Genomic DNA, 21,864 nt, shown 5'->3' on the forward strand with positions numbered 1-21,864 from the left:
AGGGTCATTATCGTCAATATTAAAAAGTTACTACAGGCAGAAACAATCATGACAATAAAATCTGCACACCATCTAGGTATATGATTCATGATAAAATTAGGAGTAAATTGGTCTCGCTTATCTTTTTTTTTGTATTTAAGTAGTAATGATAGACCCAGTCAGCATCATGTCATAGTTTAAGCAATGCCCGTTGCTTTATATGATAAACAGAATGCCTTAAAGTTGTGTTTACCTTCACGAATTTCCGGTTTGTCACACTGCCAAATTCCAAAACCAAATTCCAAAACAATCATTCAACAATACATAATGTATACTCCTCCCCCAAAACAGTAAAACCTGTGTCATTGCAGACCTGCATTGTTCCAAAAGTACTTTACATCAGGTCAGACTAGTTGCAACGGAGTTGCCTTGTGTCTGCTTCCTGCCCTAGGTATACTTGTTTTTTGTTTAGTAAGTCTCATTTTTGGGGGGAGGGGGAGTTGTTGCTTTTTTAGAGGGTTACTCCAATTTAGTATTTCACTTCCAAAAAGAATGATCATAATTGTTAAAGAGATAATGAATTGTATTTCCTAGTGTGCGTAAAGCTCAAACAACACTGGATCCTACATTTCCCATAATGCAACTCAATAACTAACTTTTCCAGTCTGTACCATTCAAAGTCCATGGTGGCGGTCCAAAAGTAAAAAAATAAATAAAAAACCTATGTCTTTTACTAACCACTTTCCCTTAACGCCGATGGTAAACATCATGAGGTCAAGGAAAGCTGTGAAGGAGAATTCAACGGGGAACGGGTGAACTTGTTTAGGACGCTGCTCTGGGTTAAAAAATAAACTAATTTCCGGTGGGCGGTGTAACTTTGGATTCAGCGATCCGTTCACTCACAGTTCTGTATGCATGCTCACTGTCATTTTACGCATCAGAGATGAGAGTAAAGTTCTCGCATTAACTGCTTTATTAAACCACTCAAACGGTTTCCTAAAGTGCATTATTATTATTATTATTATTATTATTATTATTATTATTAGATGTGTTGCAATGTCTCACAGAAAATAAAATCCATGCATGGTGTGTCTGGCACTTAATATTCTGAATATGAGTTGACAAATGGTAATGCTTCGCTTTAAATTATGCTGCCGTAAGGACTTGTGGGACGGCATTGTCTCCTTTGCTTTTGTAAAGGATGGTCGAGCGTATTCTATGCTAAAGGAGATAACAAAGGAAGCATTGAAGCACCTTTCCTTATCACTTAGACAATTCGAACGGCTCTTATCATGGCAGCCACTTAACTACTTCCGGGTCATTTCACTCCGTTAGGAACGTTCCTAAGCAAAATTGAGTATTTGACCGCAGCCCATGAATCAGTTTGTAAGGCCAAGCCAAGATGGCAGAGTGAAGGCAGCCTGTCCCTCTGTGTTATATGTTTAGAGGTAGCTTGCCCTCTCTGATTCCTATGGATATCTAGTTTCTGAGCATAGTCCATGAAAACATTTTGAAATGTCAAAATGTCATTATATAGTGTGTATATATATGTTTTAATTTACACTCAATGGGTGAATGTCAGTGTCCACAAAGGAGTGGGTTGGGACTAGAACTATGGAAACACACGTCTGGTGCCAGCATCACAGTTTCCATAGCAACTACCTCTGTGACGTGGTGCAAAAGGTCTTTGAGTCATAAGGTGTGTGTGTGTGTGTGTGTGTGCTTCATTACAGTTCCAATATTTACTTGCTAACTCCTGACTTGTGCAAGACAGCAAATTAACCAAGTTAAAAGTGGAGACAGACAGACAGATCTCTTTCTCATTTCTTTTTTCCCCAAACAATATTCTCCATTGTTCTATTTCTATCCATCTTCTCCCCCGTTCAATTCTTTAACTAATCTTTAAGGAGCCTTGTTTTCCTCTTCTCTTTTTCTTCCAACATTCATTCCTGCATCTTTCTCATTACTTAATTTTCCTTCCCATATTTTGCCATTCTCTGATAATTGTTTTTCACAATAACTCGGAATAACAGGCACCGCCCCCCTGCTTACGTTGTTTTTCCGACTGGTAGCGTTCACATGGTCGGGATGCATGTTCTTCTTCTTCTGTTATATTGGCGTTTGGCATAACAACTTTTTGCATGACTGCCACCAACGGTTGCCCGTAACCTAGAGCATCAGGTGTGTTGAAAACATGGAGGCCACAATAACAGAAGATTCTCTGCTGTTTTCCAAACAGCACATCGCCAGAGGCCTGTACTACGAAGCAGGATTTTTGGCGTTAACGAGCTAACTTCAGGCTCAACCCAGGATTTTCTGTACTACGAAGGTGGATTAGTTGTTATCGGGTTCAATCGCCGTGGTAACTCATGCTGAACACCTGGTCGGGAGCAGGTTGGAGATTAGAGATCAACCGGTGTAAAAGCACTGCCTACTGACCAATCAATAGATTGATAACGGCGTCACCGTTAATAAAGAAGATCAGGCAGAGCGAGAGAGAGAGAGAGAGAGGGAGAGAGGGAGAGAGGGAGGGAGAGAGACTCATAAAAGTTAAAACATTTAGAGACCGACAACCCCGTTAACATTCACTGATGGGTATTTTTATGAAATATATAATGGGAGGGAATTACATATCGGCTTGTCGCCAATGCGCACATCGGTTTGAATTATGTTTTTATATTTTTCATTTGCTCTCACGATTGCTTCCCACTGCTAGGATTGTAACTGAAATAATAGGCTTAAGCAACGACAGTTGGAAAGCACAAGTGTAATTATGGTCAGATCTTCGTCCTGACTGATGGGGAAAGTGATATTGATAAGAGTAATTTACGCATCTACAGCGTGATCGGCAATTTTTTTCCTGTTTTAGGAAGCAGCGACTGTATTGCGTTTTCCCTGTAAAACCGAGTCTGTGTTCTTCATATTTATGTAGAATTATAATTTGCTCTTTTTATATATAACATGCGGCTCTGGTAGATGTTTGCGATTGGTCGTGGTGCGCAAACACCGCCTCTTTTATGTGAACGCGCGCGCCGCTGGATTGGGAAACCCTGAGTTGACTGAACTAGATGATAACCAGCGTCGTAGTACAGGTTATGCGGGACCGCGGTTGTTAGGTTAGGTGAAGCCGGATTACTGAAAGAAATCCAGGACATGTTGATCTTGCTTCGTAGTACAGGCCTCAGGTGTTTCTTTGTGTTATCTGCAGGACAACGAACGGGAAAAGACACGGATAATGTGTTGTTTTTTTTATACATAGGCCTATTTATGAATAATTTTAAACATATTATGTCTGTGTATGTTTCTTGGCAGAGGCATTTGTCCACAATAAACAGTTTATTATCATTGAAATATGTTCAGTGAACCAAAGTCGCCTCCATCAAAACGTCAGTTGTCAACAACGCGTCACCAACTGGGAAACTATGTTATCTCTTGCTGCGTTCATGCCACCTCGGAATAACAGGCACCGCCCTGCTTACGTTGTTTTTCCGACTGGTAGCGTTCACATGGTCGGGATGCATGTTCTTCTTCTTCTGTTATATTGGCGTTTGGCATAACAACTTTTTGCATAAACTGCCACCAACGGTTGGCCGTAGCCGAGAGCATCAGGTGTGTGAAAACATGGAGGCCACAATAACAAAAGATTCTCTGCTGTTTTCTTATACGAGCATCCAAACAGCACATTGCCAGGTGTTTGTTTGTGTTATCTGCAGGACAACGAATGGGCAAAGACACGGATAATGTGTTGTTTTTTTATACATAGGCCTATTTATGAATAATTTGAAACATATTATATCTGTGTATGTTTCTTGGCAGAGGCATTTGTCCACAATAAACCGTTTATTGTCATTGAAATATGTTCAGTGAACCAAAGTCGCCTCCATCCGCCATTTTTTTTTCAATCTCACCAACTGGGGACTTTATTTTTTTTTTTTTGTGTGTTTTTGTTTTTGTATTTTTGTGTATTTTTGTTTTTTGTTGTTTTTTTTGTTTTTTTTCGGTTGTCAACATCCACCGAGTGGGTTCCACATTCCACAGTTGGCGATGGTGGCGTTTTCACTGGGAAAAACGTTTTCAAAAAAAGGAAAACGTTATCCATGATTGTACCATTAGTATAGGGGTATATATGTGTATATATTATATATATATATATGTATGTATATATATATATATATGTTTTTTTTTTTTTTTAAATTTATTTATTTACTGCACCACTGCATTTCATCCACCATTCCTCCATGTCCACTGGGGATGGATTCCTTCATTCCTTCCCTTGTAAACCTGGCTCCATTTCCTATAACTCCATTCCTTCACCTTCTTACTCACCCCCCCCCCCCCCCCCCCCCCCCCTTTCCACTTTTGCATTTACCGTCTCATTCATCCATTTGTGTTCATATCATGCCACCATGTCCATGTATTCCTTATTCCATTTCAAAATTGTGCCTTCCACCATTCCACCCGTACATCCATGTCCATCCACCACTTACATCCTTCCTCCACCTTTCTTCCTTTCCTTTCATCCATTCTCTCCTTTCATTCCATTTATATTCCTCCATTGCATTCCATCACATTCAACTGTCTCATCTACTTCCATTCATCCTGTCCCATGTCTCCTTTCATTATTTATTTCATGCTGTTATCTGTCCTTTATATCTTTCTAATTTCACGTGTCCATTCTTCCATATACCTCTTTTCTCCACTATATCCTGTGCTTTATTTATTATTCCCTTCCTCCTTTTTCTCCTCTACTTTTCTTCACTCTTATCTTTTTCTTTCACGTCTCCTTGTCTTCCCTCCCCCTCCCCTCCTCGGGTCCTCTGTGTGTCTACATCTGTGTGTGTCTGTGTGTGTTATGTGTGTGTCTGCTGTGTGTGTCTGTGTCTGTGTGTGCCATTCCATGTGGGTGTCCTCCTGTGTCTCTGTATTTCACTGTGTGTCCATATTCTCTGTGTCCATCTGGTCCTCCCTTGTGTCTTCTGGTTCTTTCCTGTGTCCTTATTTGTGTGTCCTGTGTCTCGTCTCCTGTCTGTGGTCCTTCTCCCCCCCCCCCTCTCTGTGTCTATGTCTCTCTCTGTCTGCTCCCCCCTGCCTGTCTGTCTGTGCCTGTGTGCTGGAAAAAATTTGTGTCTCTCTCTGTCTGTTTTGTCTGGGTCTGTGTCTCTCTCTGTCTGTGTTGGGGGGGGGGCTGTCTCTCTCGGTGTGTGCTGTTGTGTGTGTGTGTGGTGTGTGTGTGTATGATGTGTTATGTATGTATGTATGTATATATATAGTGTGTGTGTGTGTATATATGTATATATATATGCTATATATATATGTGTGTGTGTGTGTATATATGTTGTATGGTGTGTATGTAGTGTTCAGTTTACACTAACATTCACACTTGGAGCTAATAATCTGTCACACAATGTAACACTGTTACCTCCATTTTCCATAGCAGATAGTACTGCCTCATGCTTGAGGCGAGCGTGGCTGGTCGTCATAGCGACTGCCGTGGGCGTAGTTTGGTAGCGTTGCATTTCCCAGCCCTATCAGGAACACTCTCGTCATAGATTTAACCATTTATTGCAATAAATAGAAAAACAGTTACGCTTGGCGCTGATGGCTCCGCTCTTGATAATGCTCCCTGGAACAGCCAAGCTAAGCTAAAACAGGGAGCACCATACAGAAACCCTCATGGGTAAAAAAAAAAAGAAGAGTGAGCCTAAAGAAAGACGTTGAAAACGATTTTAAACTTTGAGTCATGTTAGGACTCTGAAATAGGAAGGTGGAGGCTGGGGTAGTGGAGGCAAAGCGGTGCCAACAGTAGCAGTGAGTGAAGCAGCGTCATGTGTAGCAGGGACCAGTGAGGAGGGAGTCACATTTAAAAAGGACCGCCTTGTGGCTGTGATTGGAGTGTGTCTGATAGGAATGATAATTCAATCAGCGGTCATATGACTTCCGTGTCCTGCATGAACTAATGCTAAGCTTCATTTAACGGAACCACGAACTACCGCTGATATGACGGAGCACCATGCGGAGCAACTGCCGCTCGGCTTCATGCAGCTCGTAGCCGGCCACTGTAGCTGGCATCAAGGGACCAGCCGGCGGTCTCCTAGTTTTGTAGCATATCTTACGTTTTGGTGTGCATACAATATCATACGGACCTGTTCATGAGAATGCGTTGAGATGGGATATATGGTCCCTGCAGTATGTCCTCACAGTTATACGTGCCTAGAAAACATCCAGGCGAAACCAAACGACATCAACTGCCTCCTTTCATTGCAAAGGAGCAGCTCCTTATGGATGTCCAGACTCTTTACCCTGTAAGGATGACCCTTGATTGTTACCCAAAGCTCATGACCATTGGTGATGGTGACAGTACTTCACAACAGTATGGTACAACTCTGGCATCAGTGCAGATGCTGCACAAATCGATCTGTTGATTTACTTATCCATTGCAACCTAATTTGTGGACCCTGAGCTACTTAATTTGGGAAATCATCTAACTGCCAACCTGAAGAGGTCAATCAGCAGAGTACCATGGAGGTGTTCATTCTTATCCAAGCCACTTGACACACAGCTGCTGGAGGTCTTATTCTGATGAATCCAGCAGAACTGCATCATTTCAAATTCAAATAGCTTTGCTCTATTCTGGCCAGAAAGAAAATGCTAACTAAAGGAGTAAATTCCTACAATTTTAAATAAACCTCTCTAAATGTGCATGAGAAACATTTCCCAGATTCTAGTTATTGAGAATCAGTCGTTATGTTAAAGCATACATTTACAATTTGTGTAGTAAGAGTGAACATTTTCTTACCATTCACATTTACCCTCCTTAATTTACCATCTTATGTATGTCTAAAGTAGTTCACGGCATCTACTTAAAGGAAAATCCTGGCGCAAAATGAACCTAGGGGTTAATAACCCAGTCGACCGTTCTCTGGGGTATGTTTTCATGCTAATCGAATGTGTCTCTAGCTGAAACAAGCTAGCGCAAACCACTGATTAGCTTATAACGCTAGTCTTCGGGGCACTGGTAGAGTAAAAATAAATCGCTATTTTATAACACTAACAAGGCTCAAAATAGCACCACACTTCCACGGTAGCATAATGAGGGTCCCTACATGTAAACCGAAGCATTGACAACTTTGTAAGTGTGCAGACAGTTTATTAAAAAGATAGCTCATAAAGACATTACGGTTGGGAAAACAGTCATGACCAGTCAAACCACGAATGACGTGCAACCAGTAACCAGTAACATAGCTCAAGCAGGGCGTTGATATGCCACACCTGGCCATAGGTGGATGGATTATCTCCGCAAAGGAGAAGTGCTCAATAACAATATTTGAGAGAAATAGGCCTTTTGTGTACATAGAAAAAATCTTAGATCTTTGATTTCAGCTCATGAAAAATGGGGGCAAAAACAAAAGGGTTGTGTTTATAATTTTGTTCAGTATAGATTTAGACTGGATGAGAAACAAGAAAGTAAAAAACAAGAAACATGACGAACAAGAAATGGCAGCCAAATGTCAATAAATATATTTCCAGATGGTATTTCTCTCCAATCCCTCAAGTGTCTCCCAGAAATAATCTTTTTAGACATTATTTTATTATAATTTAGCATCAGTGCATCAGCTGTCGCAGGCAGTGAAGCAGAGAGAATGCTGGCTGATTCAGGCAAACGCTGTTATGTTGTATCTGTCATCGCAAAGGTTTGTATATTCGGTTTCCCTTTTTGAATGACGAACAGATTACCGCCACCTGCTGGCATGGAGAGTTATTTCCTTGTTGGCCATTGACATTAGTTTTTGTGGTGGGTTGAAGGAAAACCTTTTGGCCATAACACAGGCGACTTGAAGCAACGCCACAGTCAGCCTTCGTAGGCACTAGTTCTTTGCCATCTGCTTGGTGCGTCAGCACCTTTACACTCTGCATCAGAATCATTGGACTTGCCAGATACGTTAATTAATGTTTTCTCAATACATAGAAAAAAGTGTAAAAAAACATTACCGAAAATACTGGAACTACAAATGGAGAGGAATTTTCAAAAGACCACTGTAATTGTTGGTGAGCAACAATGAAGCACCAAGGGATTCTAAACTTTTTATAAGTAGCACTTTAATCGCATCTGCAAAAAGAGAGACATTAGTTACCTCTCCATTCTTCCCCATACACACCCCCTAACCAGTCTGAGGGATCAAACCGGTGACCTTTTTAGAGTAACACCAACCACATAATTAGAATTCTCTCCTCTCATTGTTCTCCTCTTTCCGATATTCCTTGTTGAGCTTGTGAGCTGTTGCTTCCCAAAGACTTCCAATTACCACCCGTCCAAATAAATGAAAAGTCATCTGTCGTGCCAAATAGCCAATTAGTGAGGCTGGAAGCTCCTAAACCAATAAAAGAGCACGGGCCTCGAGAGTAACGGGGTCACAATGGGAAACGACTTGAGGGCTGTGGAGAGGGCACCCGCCCTCAGGCTCCCAGGATGGCTCTTAAGAATAATTAATTAATATGTTAGGTTTCAAATGTATAGACACAGAGGGCCAAGTTAATGTGTGTGGAATTGATTGAGTAAAGGTCAGGACTAAAGCAGGTGCAGTTTAATATCTCCCATGGGGTGTTGGTGAAGTTAAATAATGAGTTGGATACTTTAAATGCTGGTGTGTGTGTGTGTGTGTGTGTGTGTGTGTGTGTGTGTGTGTGTGTGTGTGTGTGAGAAATTGGCAAAACCAAATTGATATAGAACCACTGAATCGAAGTCAGTGAGGAATTAATCAAAGTCAGTTGCCAAACAACAATTTTGGGCAAATTCAACCAATTACTCTCTATACTTAGGTGTGTGTAAGTGTGTGTGTGTGCAAAATTGGCAAAACCAAATTGATATAGAACCACTGAATCAAAGTCAGTGAGAAATGAATCAATGTCAGTTGCCAAACAACAATTATGGGAAAATTCAACCAATTACTCTCTATTCTTAGGTGTGTGTGTGTGTGTGTGTGTGTGTGTGTGTGTGTGTGTGTGTTCCTATTTGAGACTGTGAGGATTTTTTTCCAACAGTCCTCATCAATTCAAAGGGCTGTTTAAGAGTTTATTTCAATTTCGCTACTCCATAACCATTAATTCAAAATCTGAGCTGAATAGAAAATGTCAGCCATAACTGTTTCTGTTGAAACAGCTTTAAATGGCAGTGTGTCAATATCTGAAAGTGACTCTTCTCTTTGTGTACAGTGCACACCAAGGTTATAATATTTTTTTTTTAATCTTTTTTTTTCCTTCTGACTTTTTTGTTTTCAAATTCAGTTTAGTTTTAATTAGTTTTAGTGTTAGTTTTAGTCTTTTTTTGTAATATGGGTTATTTGTCGGGATTCAAAAGGGTCAGAAAAAGTATTGTGTAATAATAACTCAACAAAAACATCATACAATTTTAGAAATATGTATTCACAATGTATTCAACAATAACATCAGTACATAAAATGTAGCCTACATATGGTCATAAATATGTAAACCGTCTACACAAGACGCCGCAGTAAGTGCAAAATGTGTAAGTGACGTGTTCCAGGAGAAAAACTAAATAGCCAACAGACTAAAGAAGACATACATAAACAGGTGTTTTGAACTTTGGTTTGAGTAAAGTAGCAAACTTTTTGAAGTCAATCGACTCCCACAGTTGTGTAGACATCCCAATATCAATACACATATGAACCCACGCTTCCTTCCTGCTTGTGGCGTTCCTGCGTATTTACGAACCAGCAGCTATCGGGTCGCCGGGTTGCCCGCAACGTTACCGGGGTTAGCTTCTGTTTCGGGGAAAGGGGGCTTTCCGTTCTCCTTTACCTTGTTAAGGTAAGCTAGGTTAGCCTCCTTGTGTGTGCAAATGTACTTTCAAATTTCCCTTTAATAAATTGTCCACATATTTTACCACCTTCCACTGCAAGGCACTTGCTTTTATCTGACACAGTCATAATCAAATAGGACTCTGCCGCTTTCTTCCGACTTTCAGTAGCGCCATGATGCCAGGCGACGGGCCCGGACATGTTGTGTTCAATTTGACGTGGAATGTCGGAATTTCTGGGTTCCCAGTCGGAAACTATACATGTCTAAGGGGAAATGTCACGGTCGGAAAGATATAACGTTGCTCTATGAAAGACATTGACAAAGACGAAAACTAAGGACATTTACTCGATTATTTTACTTAGTTTTGCAAACAGACATTATAGTTTTAGTTTAGTTATCGGTTTTTTGTAATGCCTCGTTTTTCTATTTTTATTTCTTTGAACGACAACGTTTTTTCCCCACCTAGTTTTCATTATTTCGTTCGTTTTCGTTAACCATTATAACCTTGGTGCACACATCACGGGAATAAATCAAAAGTCAGTACGAGAGAAAAAAAGACTTTCTTTCAAGTCTACATCGTCAGTCAGTGCACACACTATGTGCTTCTCCTCAGTCTGTTTTTCTGTCACCATAATGAGTTTTTAAAACTTTGGAGTGCTCACTCACCCATCGTTTGCATTCTGTCCATCTGCTGCTGTCAAATTTTATGATTGTTTTTAATTTATCTCTTTGTCCCTTCTCTTTTTTCCTCCTCCTCCTTTTCTTACACATCTTCGCATCACTTTGTTCAAAAGAAATAATTTTCGTAAAAATTAAAAAAAGTGTTGTTACCAGGCAACAAGGCCACTGCGTGTGGCTACAATGTGTGCTGGTGTTCACAGCCAATGTGTGCACATGTTTATGGATGTGTTTATGAGTTTCGGCTCATTCATTTTATTTGTTAGGAGTTTGAGTAGGCTACAAGCATGTGTTCATGTATGTGCACACGTTTAAATGTTGATGTTGATATGACTGAGGTTATGACTTCGTTTAAGAGATGAAAGACTAGCTGTGCTTCTCTGGACTGCAGGGGGAACGGTTATTAAACTGATTTTCGCACAACTAATGGAACTGTGTGTGTGTGTGTGTGTGTGTGTGTGTGTGTGTGTGTGTGTGAGTGTGTGTGAGAGACAGAGGAGGAGAGAGACAACGGATGAAAGACAGATAGTGAGAGCTAAGTGGAAAATTAGAGTTTTGTTTAAACGGGGACCAAGAAGTTACAGTTTATATTTTAATGAGGTCTTAGTGGTATGCTTTTGTACTTCTATCTTTGTGAGCACCAGCGAGTTGTGAGCTTTTAAGGTTGTTGTTTTTTCCATTATGTTACAGACCATCCCCAAACTGCACGGCCATTGTTAAAGGTGCCGTAGGTAGGATTGTGAAGATCCAGGACTTAGCAAAAATTTTTAACATCAACAACTTCTCAGTCCCTCCCCCCCTTTTCTACTAAAGCCCAAAACGTTCTCCTAAGCCCCTCCCCCCACAAGGGAGAATGAATGCGTGTGCATGAGCAGTGATTGACACACAGTTAGACACCCCTCCCCGCGGCCCTGATTGGTGCATCTGAACAGGGAGCTGTGGATTTCTGCAGATCGCACTACAGGCTGTAGGTGGGGCCAGAGGAGCTGGATTTTTTTTAAATGACCTGCTTCCTGTAGTTCTACTGGAACATAGGGTCAGTTTCAGCAAATATGACAGAAAGTTAGTTTATACGTCTTGCCTACTGCACCTTAACTGTCTTAGAGTCATTTTGATTTTCTGTGTTTTTCCATCGAACACAATGCTCCAAAGAGCTGAACTCTGCATTTATGAATTAACTTTACCTGTAGCAGAAATACAGAGAATATGTGAGAAACAACAGTGTAGCTGTGTGTCACTCAATTTACTATCAGCTGCTGTGCAGGATCAGTTGGATCACAGTTAAAGCATTTTTAGTAACCTATCAAACTGGTCTCCTGACATCCGAAAGTACTTCTTGAAGGGATTCTGCATCTCCCCTATCTGCTTCTGAAAATCCCTCTGCTCCTGACATTTTCCTTTCTCATGATTAGCTCTTCGCAAAGTCAGCGATTCATTTAAGGTTAGGGTTAGACTAGGTATTGGACTGTAGCGTACTGGCAGCTTTAGGGTTATGTTCATGGGTGATGGATTATGTAAATGGGAGTGCTGATAAGTGATGCATGGATTAGTCTATATCATTCATGTTCCACTTCCGGGATTGCTTCGATGCTGCAGGATATTCCATTGGATGCATGTATTTTCCGTTTCCTTACGCTTTCTTTCTGTTAGAATTTTAAATTTGGATTTATAATTACTATTGTTGACTACTCCTCAGATCTCTGCAGGGTAAATCCAGACAGCTAGCTATACTATCTGTCCAATCTGAGTTTTCTGTTGCACGACACACTTTTGAACGTACACATGTTCCACCAAAACAAGTTCCTTCTCAAGGCTATTTTGCAGCGGTCGAGCGCTTAGTGCTGCCCAAGACGATTGTGATTGGTTTAAAGAAATCCCAATAAACCAGAGCAATGCTTTGTGGACTAGCCAGACCCTCCCCTGCAGCGCTGTGGAGGAAGGTCTGGCAATGCGAGACTGGGAGTAATTTTAAATTCGGTGGATTTATAATTACTATTGTTGACTGCTCCTCAGATCTCTGCAGGGTAAATCCAGACCGCTAGCTAGACTATCTGTCCAATCTGAGTTTTCTCTCTCTGTGGAGTTTAGCACCGCCCATGGTGATTCTGATTGGTTTAAAGAAATGCCATTAAACCAGAGCATGTTTTCCTCCCATCCCCGAGTGCTATGTGGAGTAGCCAGACCCTCCTTCAGCACGCTTTGGAGGAGGGTCTGGCAAAGCGAGTCTATGCATGGATATACAATGTGTGTAAGAAGTGGTGGCTCCAGAAAGAAGGATGAAGCATAGGAAGTACAAGAACCATGGAGAAAAGTAGAGTGAGAGCAGAGCTTTTTGCTGGTTATGCATGATCACATTATTTGACAACTCTGCATATTCAGTGTGTAAAATTCAGCATACTGTGTGTGTGTGTGTGTGTGTGTGTGTGTGTGTGTGTGTGTGTGTGTGTGTGTGTGTGACCTTCAATACAGTTCCAGTATTTACTTGCTGTCTCCTGACTGGCGCAATTAACCAAGAAACAAGTTAAAAGTGGAGACAGCCGATCTCTTTCTCATTTCTTTTTTACCCCAAACAATATCCTCTATCTATTTCTATCCAACTTCTCCCCCGTTCAATTCTTCAACTACTCTTTAAGGAGCCTTGTTTTCCTCTTCTCTTTTTCTTCCACCATTCATTCCTGCATCTTTCTCATTACTTAATTCTCCTTCCCACATTTTGCCATTCTTTCATAATAAAGAGCACGGAGCTGCTTTCTCCTCTTCTTCCATCCCTCCTTTCAGCATTTCTGTTATTCCTCTCACCCCTCCATCTCCTCCTTTCCTCTCCTTTTGTAGCATATGGCCCAAGGTCTCCAGAGCCGGCTCCCTCAGGACAGAGAGTCGTGCGAGTCGTGTTCTGGACAGAAGCTATAGGAAAGGAAGAAAAATAAAGGGAGGCGAGGGGAGAGGGGGTTCAGTCACGACTGGAGAAGGGATGGGGGCAAGAAGAGGGTGGGAGGGATGGAGGGAGAGGATGGGATTAGAGGCTTATCGATGGAGGTTATTAGAAAAAGAATGGTGGAGGGAGAGTAAAGCAGAGATGGTATAATGGATTGGAGTTATGAAGTGGTGGGAAAGAAAGAAGAGAACAGAGTGAGAGAAAGTGGAAGAAAAACCTATGTGAAGTAAGAAGCAGAGATGAAAGGAGCGAAGAGAGAGGGAGGGCAAAGATGAATTGGTGATGTATAGAATGGATGTAAATGGCTTTTAAATTGACTGCATGTATATAGCAACTTTCTACCTTATCCCATGAAGAAAAACTTGGGGTTCAGTGTCTTGCTGACAGGTTGCGATGTATTACAGATACAAATACACACTGCTTTCATTTGTCCCGCTGGGTATCGATCCGCCCCTCAGTGATGGTTTCACTGGGTCACTGGTTCCCATTACATCTAACAAATCTCATCAACATCTGTACAAACTGGTCCTTGCATCTACACTGCCCTGCGACCTCACCCTCGCTCAATCACACACTTAGATTTAGAGCCAAATTACTCATCCACAGTCTGCAAGCGGGTCTTGTTAACCCAGGGTTCCTTCGCTCATAAGATGTGGGATGATCTGTGTCATCATATTCCACACAGCCTGGTATAAATATCCAGCAGACTGCTGAATTTCTATTTGACATGGTTTTAATCATCTTCAAGCCAAGGTTGTTATGTACTTACTACCGAATGCTTTCCTTACACAACATGAGTTATCATGTATAATGTGGTGTGTGGCAATTTAGCTCAATCTTTGGTTGTTACCGCACCAGATGATATTTTCAGTGACGTTTGTTTATAGAGACTGAATCTCAAAGGGATCCAAACTCGGCTCAAAATAGACCCAAGGATATTAATACAAAATCATAAGAAAGACAACATTGGGAACAGCGTGATGTGTCACCAATAAATGAGCAGCTGCGGTTAAAAAGAGTAGCAATATGTCATTTTTCATGTACGTCACAATTCACACTATTGCCTCAAAAACACATTTTCAAACATGCGATCAGCACTTATGAATCCACATTAATCTGTATTACTTACAGCGATAGAATTGGACCCTACCTAAAATCTCTTGGTTGGGTCTTGTTAACTAGCAAACGACAATGACAACTAATTAAAGGGTAACTAATGCATTTTTTTCAACCTGGACCCTATTTTATGTGACTGATGGGAACAACAATCTTTGACATTGGTCCAGTATTAAGCGAGATCGCTGCCATTGGCAGCGGCGAAACAAGCTACAATGTAAGTTATAAGTGTATAAAAGTTTGTATTTACCTTCACAAAGTGCTCGTTTTGCCGCTGACAGGCTCAGATTAATATGCTACGTGTCTGACAACATTATGGAAAGGATTTCTAAGGAGGTCACCCTTTCTGTTAAAGAGTAAGATCCTTTTTTTTAAACATAAAAACATCCGCAAAACTGCGTTCACTAAACCCTCCAGACTCCATGGAAATAAACAGTAATTTTAGCATCATAAAATACACTTCGTTCAAAGTCGACAGAAACAAAATAAAACTATGAAAAGACGTTTTGGTTCGTCTTTCCACTTTTCCAACCATCACTACTCTAGTTTTGGTTGAAATAAACACATAGTTTACAGATTTACATGTGAAAATATGTTGGCTCTACACACGCTAAAAGTATTGCTTTTTTATATGGAGTCTGGTGGGTTTAGCGCTAGTGACCTCAGAGCTGTTTCTGGTTAAACAGAAAGGTCTTAAAGAGGTTTTAGAGGTCTATCTCTCAAGGGATCCTTTCCATTATGTTGTCAGACACTATATATATATATATATATATATATATATATATATATACATATATATATATATACATATACACACACACACACACACACCACTTTTAGTGGACCAAACTGACGCTGAACATTTGCCCCATAGGGTTACATTGCAGTCTGGTCTGTGGCTACCGGTTACAGCGTTCACGCTTAATACTGGATCAATTTCAAAGATTGTTGTTACGATCAGTCACTTACACACAAAACATAGGAAAATAGGGTCCAGGTTGAAAAAAATGGTAGTTGCCCTTTAATTGGTGCATTCTCTAAAGTGCCTTGTTTTAGCAAAGTACTCAACATTATCTCTCTTGTAACTTTCCAGACTCTCTTGTGACTTCACTGGCTCCCTGCCACTGGTCACTAAAGCTTTGCTACCATTAATTACAGAGAGTATAATCAGAGTGTTTATGGGGCCAAGGTGTTGGTTGTTCCGCTGATCCAGGCAGTGACAGATGGTGGCAGGTTAAAGAGTCCGTTTGCGTCTCGCAGCAGCCAGCTCACCTTTTTTTTAATAGACTTTCCGTCTGGAAATGGCTGCCATTACACAGTGCAGTGTGGGCCAATTCACCCAAAGCGTCAAAGACATCTGTTCCTGCAAAGGAACACATATTGCTGCTGTCCTGGGCAAGCCACCTAACTGCATGGTTTTGGGTGGCAAGAGTTAAGATGTGGGATTGTAACTGGTGTGGCTGGAAAGGAAAAACTGGCTGGGCATCTGGGAACCACTAAAGATTCCCTTAAGAGGGCAGTGAACCCCATCTACTCCAAAGAAGCTGACCGGTAAAAACACTGCAAGGCTATGTTTACACAGAGCACATGCTAACACACACTGGATAAAAAGAAGAAAATGTTTTGGTTAAAAAGTATTAACAAGAATGAATTTTGTGCATTGTCCATTGTTTGGTATTTTGATAGGCCTGAGAGTCCTTTACAATATGTATGTGAGGGAACTGTGTGTCTGGAGGTTAAGATAATATGAAGACAGAGTAGGGACTGCAGTAGAGTCCCTACTGCATATACTGTATACAATTGAGTTGCATATTAAACTGGGCTAGACAGATGAAAATAAATGGTAATTATTTATACGTCATGTGTTAACGTTAAACATACATGTGGAAGGCATAATGAATCTTTAAGCTTAACTGGAAGGTTACTATAGTGGCTAGCTTATCTATAGTAAGCTTATCTTCAATATGTAAATATATATTGTTTTTTCGCAAATAGGCCAATTTATCTTTGCTATTGACATGTTAGATTCATATTAATGTATATTTTCAGACATTTTAATAAAACAAAAAACTTTCAAAAACAATGTTTAAAATAATTTGGCGGCCCCCTTGCACTAACTCTGAGGACCCCCTGTTGAAGATCTCTGATTTAAGTGACAATTGACCTGAAGTACAAGTTTTCCACATTAATAGGTCTATGTTTTATTTAAACAATGGATCTACTGATTGTCGGATAAGACAAAATTCCCATGATATGTTAAGATTTTTGGCATTTGAAAATCCCAGCCCACACTCTAATTAGTTAATTGGTTAACCTTTGTTATGGCATGCACCAATAAGGCTAATTAGAACATACTTTGGCTGTATTTGACTTCTGGTCTTAAACCGTATTACAATTGGCAGGATTGGTAGTGCACACATGGTACAAGCATTCATTAAGCGGCATAAATACCTGATAATAACTAACTGAGAGATCACTGGTTCTTTTCTATGGTGTGGGTTAGATACATCGAATAATCAGCAATGGTCTTAATGATACGGGTCCTCGATTCACAGATGATGTACGAAGTCTCTTTATAACAATGTAACAATCAGCGAATGTTATTGCTGATGAGCAGCTCTGGGTTTTACTGCTATTGGCTACCTATTGTTAGGTTTATGTCCATTTGTCAACCTGGTGAAACCCAGTGTGGTTGTCATTGACCTTTCACCTGCATGTTAATAGCTTTCCAATGGCTCTAATCGATGTCAACCAACAAACAGATGGTACACCATTTTTGGTCTGAGAGGGCTTCATAACCTTCCTTCTGCTTTATCTGCTATGACCTCAGTCTTTGGGTTTAAGACCCAGATGAATGCTAGTTTCCTATCCTATTTAGTTCACTTGGAAAAACCATTTGTAAATCAGCCTGTGATGAGATGAAATAAAACCCAGCAGGTTTTCGTCCCAAAGACCAAGATGAACATCTTAGATGTATAGGTCTACAGAGAGAAATGTAATCGTACAAATATTGGTCCTCTTTAATTGATTCCCTCTTTCAATTAAGAGATGTAAAGATGAGAAAGGGGAAAGAGAGAGATGTACGCGCAGATCAAAAGAGGACAATAACAAATACCTTGTGTACTTGGTATTACATGTTTTGCTATCTATTTACGTTTCAAATGCAAATGATCTTAATGCTTCTAAAATTGAGTCAAATGAGATCAAGAGAGGCAGAAAGACATATGAAGATTGAGGAGGTCATTTTAAGTAGAAAGAAGAGAAGGAAAAGGACTGAGATGATCTGATCAGAAACTCAGGATTCCATTTTGATTATAATTTATTTCCTGTAAAAGTCATGTTAATGTCCCTCTGAATTTGAATCTATAATGCCTGGCTAACATCTTGCCATGTCAATACAGCAGAACTGCATTCAATCCAGTGCACCTTGAAACACACACACACACACACACACACACACACACACTGTCAATTCATGAATCTCGGCAGATGAATAAGAACACATTTAAAAAGGCATCATTTTTCGCCAGTGGAAACTCTCACACAGTATATCCAGCAATACCACTGGGAGCTCTGCATTTAACATCTCTATCGGTTTAAAACACACACACACACACACACACACACACAGAGCACAGTAATGCAAGTTCAAATTATATGTTAAATGGAATTGATAGAGGCATTAAGGGAAAAGAGAGACCAGAGAAAGCCGGTGTGAAGGGGGGCCAGGTAGAGACAGTAAATTGGCGAGAAACAGAAATGTTAGGAGAAAAGTGATAAAAGCTGTGCGGGGAAATGTTAAATGGGAGAGAGGGGAGTGGGAGACATTGAGAAGCACATGAGATATGACAGGTATATATGGAGAGAGGGCTGCTCCGTCAGATATCAAACAAGTCGTGATGTGAAGGGTTTGAAGGGAGTCGTGTAGCAGCAAGAAACAACATTTCTCACAGCAAAGGGAGAAAGCAAAATGGAGGGAACGAGACAAATCCGTTCAACGCAGTTTAATGAGTCGTTCCTCACTCGGCCTCCTCTCTGATAGCCACCCTCTAATCTCTGTCACCCATCTCAATCGCTTTTCTGTTTTCCTGTCTCCTTTTTAGTCTTTCTGGTTCTCTCTTCCTGTCACCGTCTTCCTCCATCTCAGCCTCTGAAGATTTTTTTAGTTTTTCTTTATCTGAATGCCAGCCAACCTGCTCTGCTTCACTCTGCTCTGCTCTACACGGGGATACAAATTAATTCCAACTCCCATTAGAAAAACAAGCTTTTGGATGGTAATCAAGATAAATCGGGCTGGGGCGACGCTATCAGCGGACGATCTTGATTGTTCACTGAGCACTTAAGAGTCAGGAGAGTGTTTGAAAATAGAGATGAGGCACTCCCAAACTTCTTATCTTGTTTCTGTGTGAAAAGTGGAAGGAAGCATCCACCTGTGACGATAGTTGGGGATTACAGGGACAGAATCCTAATGGGATACACAGACGAATGATAAGAAGGCATACTGATACTGGAGCACTCCAAGTCATGTCGAATTCATAAAAAAAAAAAAATCTTTTGATCACAGTTTTGTTTGGTCCTTACCAAAGAGCAAATATTCACCTTTATTGTTTGGGTATGTTCCTGTTTCCCAACTGGAAGTGGCAGTACTGTTTAATGAAGCTGGTGTGCCACAGCCGTGCACTAACAAACACCAAATTAGCCGCTTTTGGATGGGCTTCTTATTGTCAAAAGTGTATTGACAGGCCATAAATCCTTTATAAACAATTATGATGAAGAAACAATGGTTATATAGGCCCATTTTTGTATTGAACTGAATCCTTTTTTAACACTTTGACGCTTTAGGACTCTAACGTCTGCTATCAATCTGTTTGGACTGAAATAGTTTATTCTTTATATCTATTATAAGTGGTTTGTTATTGATTGTGTGTTTCAATGTCTTCATTTATGCATCATTCAAAATGAGCGTCTTTCTCAATTGATTTCCTGGGTCTTAAAAAAAGATATGAAATGAAAATGAACAAAACAGTTCAAACAAGCACCACTAACTGACTTAGAGTCTACAACTTAAATCGAGACAGTCAGATCTGTGTTGTAACTTTACAGAATTATGTAAGATGATGAAGTCACTGAATAAAGAATATTCTGATCATTTCCACTTTTAGTAGTCAAGGGTGGGGAAACGGTCTGAAATGGAGTGCAGGCATCACCCAAGGCAACAGGTTGAAGAGTTCAGTTAAGCAAATTTACTGAGTACAGCATTTAAATCACAACACACATGTGGGTTCAATAAATTTGCTTAACTGAACCCTTCGTCTCAGATTGATCCTTGTGTTCTGGTAAACTTAAGTCCGATGAAAGAAGAAACGGGAATTAATAAATTGGAGTCAGATTTGACAGGCCTTAGGGCCTTATTTTAGACATAATTCCCTACATCGTTGAAATGCTTCTTTAAATTCTAGACATCTAAAAAACTTTGACTTCACAATAAAGTTTAGCCTGGTTTGAACTAAATATCCTTTGAACATTAAATCTGAAAATAAATACTCACTGGGATGTAACGGGTCAACGCATTCTCATGAACGGGTTTGTAGGATATTGTACGAAAATGTATGCACACCAAAACGTAAGATATCATACAAAACTAAGAGACCGCTGGCTGGTCAAAGGTTGCCGGCTGTGAGCTCCATGACGCAGAGCGGCAGTTGCTAGCTGTTTCAGCCGTTACAGAGCTTTGTGACGCCGGCTACAGACCTCCGTTACAGCTCGGTCATATCAGCAGCAGTTAGTAGATGTGTTTGGCCGCTACAAAGCTTTGCGACGCCGGCTACGGTGCTCCGCATGGTGCTCGGCATGGTGCTCGGCATGATGCTCCGCATGGTGCTCCATCGTATCAGCGGTAGTTGGTGGTTCAGTTAACCCGAGAATAGGTGACTTTGAGCCTGGTACAGAGCACCGCGAGCTGCCATTCGCGTCGGTGGACATTACGGTTGAGTTTGGGCCACAAAAATTGAGCGTGATGCGGCGACAAAGTTAAGTTTAGGCACCAAAATATCTAGTTAGCTTTAGGAAAAAGATCGTGGTTTGGATTAAAACATTACCAAGGTACGCATTTTCCCCGGGAAGCAAACTCCGCTCCCTGGGATGACAGTCCTGTTGGCACAAACAGCAAATGTCTTTTAATGTTTAGAATTTAGATTGATGGAATGAAGACTCTGCCCACAGTCCCGGCACTATGCCGGTGTGGTTTTTGTGGAGAGCAGCCATTAACTCAAGGCCTGTAAACAAAGGTCACATGGACTCACAAGTCACTCATTTAATGGAGATATGGTTTGTGAACCTGTCATCCTGCCTGCTTTGACATTTCCACAGTGAGGGGGAGTCAAACTCGATCTTATTCCATTTCTTGTAACTCAAGCTAAGCATGATTGACTTACAAGCACAGTTCCTCAGGATGCCTTAGAACACAGGGGGAAATAGATGGAAATCAGCAGCAGTCCAGATTTCAGTTTACCCACAGTTTACTTTGGTGTTTTAGGCTTTCCCGAGCATGAAGAATGGCTTATCTGGTGTCAGCAAACATTCCCTTTTTTATCCAAAAAAACCTTGTCTTTTGCATCACTGTGGTTTATTTAATAAAAAATATGAACAGAATCAGTTGCGCTGTTTTGGACTGTGTCATCATTGGCTCGGATTAACAGGCTACTAAATGGGATAAAGGCATAATAATTTGACTCACCTCAAACATTTTCTCATGGTTAAAGTAGTCCGGAAGCAGTCTTGTGTAGAGAAATCTGAAGGTTTTCAATCTGCTTAAAAACACTGTCCCCGGGCGCCTGGTTAGCTCACCTGGTGGAGGTTGACTCCTCGACGCAGTGGGTTTGACTCTGACCTGCAGCCCTTTGCTGCATGTCATTCCCCTTCTCTCTCCCCTTTCAAGTCTAAGGTTTATCTGTGTTTTAAGCCCCCAACGTCTCCTTCCAGGCAGCGCTGCCTGGAAGGCACTAGGATTAGGCAATGGTTAGCGGTTAGGGTAAGGGTTAAGGTTAGGGTTAGGTGCCTTGAAGTCAACACTCGCAGCGCTTCCTGGAAGGAGACAGCAGGGGCTTAAAACACCATTGAGCAAGTCTAAGCTGTCCTGTCCAAATAAAGGCCTAAAAAGCCCCAACGCTGTGCATCCCTGTGTGTGTAACAAGCATAGTGTGCTTTTTACTAATTTGCTGTTAAAATAACTATGAAATGCTGCGTTATTGACTTTAGACCAGGTTTTTGTTGGTCAATGGCGCGATCACTTCCTGCTGCCTCAAGATAGCAATACGACAAGAATTCACCTGAACACACCT

The 21,864-nt window shown here is 40.9% G+C and overlaps 1 protein-coding gene across 1 annotated transcript in view; it reads left to right on the forward strand.

Moving 5' to 3' along the window:
• The window catches only part of LOC120569250 (protein phosphatase 1 regulatory subunit 29-like), a 306,066-nt gene that overhangs the window by 142,103 nt on the left and 142,099 nt on the right, over positions 1-21,864 (forward strand). The gene's annotated exons all lie outside the window — the stretch shown is intronic.

The sequence above is a fragment of the Perca fluviatilis genome, chromosome 1 (assembly GCF_010015445.1).
Source record: "Perca fluviatilis chromosome 1, GENO_Pfluv_1.0, whole genome shotgun sequence".
In the NCBI taxonomy this organism is placed as follows: Eukaryota; Metazoa; Chordata; class Actinopteri; order Perciformes; family Percidae; genus Perca; species Perca fluviatilis.